Below are 4,296 nucleotides of genomic sequence, written 5' to 3'. Positions count from 1 at the left end.
GAAGATTCAACCTTCGCCATGAACATTATGAGTAAAGCCTAAGGACATATTTGTCCATATGCAACAGCGGAACGTGTATCTCTCCCACACAATGAATGCTAGGATCCATTTTACTCAAACAAAACAAAAACAAAAACAAACCGACGCTCCAAGCAAAGTGCATAAGATGTGATGGAATAAAAATATAATTTCACTAGAGGAACCTGATAATGTTGTCGATGAAGAAGGGGATGCCTTGGGCATCCCCAAGCTTAGATGCTTGAGTCTTCTTGAAATATGCAGGGGTGAACCACCGGGGCATCCCCAAGCTTAGAGCTTCCACTCTCCTTGACCATATTGTATCATCTCCCTCTCTTGATCCTTGAAAACTTTCTCCACACCAAACTCAAAACAACTCATTAGAGGGTTAGTGCATAATCAAAATTCACATGTTCAGAGGTGACATAATCATTCTTAACACTTCTGGACATTGCACAAAGCTACTGAAAGTTAATGGAATCGAAAAATCCATCAAGCATAGCAAAACAGGCAATGCGAAATAAAAGGCAGAATCTGTCAAAACAGAACAGTTCGTAAAGATGAATTTTATTGAGGCACCAGACTTGCTCAAATGAAAATGCTCAAATTGAATGAAAGTTGCGTACATATCTGAGGATCACTCACATAAATTGGAATAATTTTCTGAGTTACCTACAGAGAATTAGGCCCAAATTTGTGACAGCAAAGAAATCTGTTTCTGCGCAGTAATCCAAATCTAGTATGAACCTTACTATCAAAGACTTTACTTGGCACAACAATGCAACAAAACTAAGATAAGGAGAGGTTGCTACAGTAGTAACAACTTCCAAGACTCAAATATAAAACAAAAGTGCAGTAGTAAAATCATGGGTTGTCTCCCATAAGCGCTTTTCTTTAACGCCTTTCAGCTAGGCGCAGAAAGTGTATATCAAGTATTATCAAGAGATGATGCATCTACAGCGGGGTTTGGAGTTTTCTCAACCATGCATTGTATTTTGGATACATAAGTTTCAGAGGCTCCCTTTTCATTAATCTTGGGCTTGCTACTCTCATCAAACAAATTTTCAGGAACAAGCCAAGCATAGTTATCATCTAGAGCTTCATGCATTGCTAGGAGCTTACAAGGTATTGGTGCTTTAATCTCCCCACCATCATTAACATTATTAGTGTACTTAATTCTATCCATATCCATCTTTTCAAGTGTTCTTTTAAAATCGGTGAACATACCAAGCCTCTTATGCTTAATAAAAACTTTTCTAGCTTCTTTAGCTATATCCTCCAATTCTCGCACAAGGACTTTTAAAACAAAATCTCTCTTTTCTTCCCTCTCCATATCAGAAAGTGTAAGAAACATGTGTTGTATCATGAGGTTGAGACTAATAAATCTAGCTTCCATCATGCGTACCAAACAAACAGAGGCATCTTCATAAGTAGGGACAGCTTTTGCCAGGGGTATATCTTTAAGATCTTCGTGCATACTAACATGGGTGAAAAACTCTTCTATATTATCTCTTCCAATTATAGACCCCTGTCCCACATGTATATCTTTTAAAGTAAAATTAGGAGGAAACATGATGAATTAAGTAAAGCAAATGCAAGTAACTAATTTTTTTGTGTTTTTGATATAGCAAACAAGATAGCAAAATAAAGTAAAGCTAGCAACTAATTTTTTTGTATTTTGATTTAGTGCAGCAAACAAAGTAGTAAATAAAAGTAAAGCAAGACAAAAACAAAGTAAAGAGATTGGAGGTGGAGACTCCCCTTGCAGCGTGTCTTGATCTCCCCGGCAACAGCGCCAGAAAAAGAGCTTGATACGCGTACAGCACGCGTCAATTGGGAACCCCAAGAGGAAGGTGTGATGCATACAGCGACAAGTTTTTCCTCAGTAAGAAACCAAGGTTTATCGAACCAGTAGGAGCCAAGAAGCACGTTGAAGGTTGATGGTGGCGAAGTGTAGTGCGGCGCAACACCAGGGATTCCGGCGCCAACGTGGAACCTGCACGACACAACCAAAGTACTTTGCCCCAACGTGACAGTGAGGTTGTCAATCTCACCGGCTTGCTGTAACAAAGGATTAGATGTATAGTGTGGATGATGATTGTTTGCAGAAAACAGTAGAACAAGTATTGCGATGGGATTGTATTCGATTAAAAGAATGGACCGGGGTCCACAGTTCACTAGAGGCGTCTCTCCGATAAGAATAAGCATGTTGGGTGAACAAATTACAGTTGGGCAATTGACAAATAAAGAGGGCATGACCATGCACATACATGATATGATGAGTATAGTGAGATTTAATTGGGCATTACGACAAAGTACATAGACCGCTATCCAGCATGCATCTATGCCTAAAAAGTCCACCTTCAGGTTATCATCCGAACCCCTTCCAGTATTAAGTTGCAAACAACAGACAATTGCATTAAGTATGGTGCGTAATGTAATCAACAACTACATCCTTAGACATAGCATCGATGTTTTATCCCTAGTGGCAACAGCACATCCACAACCTTAGAACTTTCTGTCACTGTCCCAGATTTAATGGAGGCATGAACCCACTATCGAGCATAAATACTCCCTCTTGGAGTTATTAGCAAAAACTTGGCCAGAGCCTCTACTAATAACGGAGAGCATGCAAGATCATAAACAACACATAGGTAATAAATTGATAATCAACATAACATAGCATTCTCTATTCATCGGATCCCAACAAACACAACATGTAGCATTACAGATAGATGATCTTGATCATGTTAGGCAGCTCACAAGATCCGACAATGAAGCACAATTAGGAGAAGACGACCATCTAGCTACTGCTATGGACCCGTAGTCCAGGGGTGAACTACTCACTCATCACTCCGGAGGCGACCATGGCGGTGAAGAGTCCTCCGGGAGATGATTCCCCTCTCCGGCAGGGTGCCGGAGGCGATCTCCTGAATCCCCCGAGATGGGATTGGCGGCGGCGGCGTCTCTGGAAGGTTTTCCGTATCGTGGCTCTCGGTACTGGAACTATTCTCGACGAAGGCTTATGTAGGCGGAAGGGTAGGTCAGGGGCGCCACGAGGGCCCCACACGCCAGGGCCGCGCGGCCCAAGCCTTGGTCCCGCCGCCCTGTTGTGTGGGCGCCTCGTCGCCCCACTTCGTATCTCCTCCGGACTTTTGGAAGCTTCGTGGAAAAATAAGATCCTGGGCGTTGATTTCGTCCAATTCCGAGAATATTTCCTTACTAGGATTTCTGAAACCAAAAACAGCAGAAAACAGCAACTGGCTCTTCGGCATCTCGTTAATAGGTTAGTGCCGGAAAATGCATAAATATGACATAAAGTATGTATAAAACATGTGAGTATCATCATAAAAGTAGCATGGAACATAAGAAATTATCGATACGTTGGAGACGTATCATCTACCACATCCAGATGCGCGGGATCTTCAAAGCGGAGCTCCTCCTGGCCGGCCGTGGCGGCGAGGCGGAGGGGCGCTGGGTTGTGGGCTATAGTTCGGTGGAGTTTCTCCTGGACGACCGTGGAGGCGAGGGGGAGAAGCTCCGATGGGCTTCGTCTTCGGCATCGACGATGTGGAGGTCGGGTGGATCTGGCGGCAGCCGATGCAGTGGTGACTCCCTCCTCTCTCATCATCGTGGTGGTGACAGAGGAGAGGTTGAGTCTTCTGTTGTTCGTGCCTGCTCGCCGTGTCCGCAGCAGGGGAGTTTGCAGGCTTCTCGTCGGAGGCTTCTCACGGCGCCGCTGTCACCGTATCTTATGGCTGAAGGGCAGCCCCTCCACCCTTGGAGGTTTACCACGGCGCCACTATCGTCGTTTTCTTTGGCCGTAGGGCGGCCCCTCCATCCTGAGACGGCGCTTGTTCGTCGGCCTCAGGCCTTCTTCAACCTCCAATCATCTAGACGGAGGCTCAACAGCTTCGTTGGAGTTAGCTCCCGCCTCCATGCCCCAAGTGTTTTTGTCCCCGGCGACATGGAGGTTGGCTCCGGTGAGTTCGACGGTGGTGGATCTAGAGCTGGCTTGGATCGCGTTTTCTTTCACTGGTCAAAGGTTCTTAGTGCAAAAAGTTTGGGTCGAGTTGTAATTTCTGTTTTCTTCATGATCCTTTATGTAAAATGTAACTCCACCGCTGATATTGCAATGAAGTTCTAGATCCTTCTGGACCTCTCCTGTTCAAAAAAAATGTCGCCGGCCCCACTGGGAACGTGTGTGTTTGTTAAACCGCGTCGTTGATCTCTATGGTCTCATCTGCTGAGGAATAGACACGTGAAAAGGCAAGAAAA

Source organism: Lolium perenne, chromosome 7 (assembly GCF_019359855.2).
Source record: "Lolium perenne isolate Kyuss_39 chromosome 7, Kyuss_2.0, whole genome shotgun sequence".
Taxonomy (NCBI): Eukaryota; Viridiplantae; Streptophyta; class Magnoliopsida; order Poales; family Poaceae; genus Lolium; species Lolium perenne.
This window is presented reverse-complemented; position numbering follows the sequence as displayed.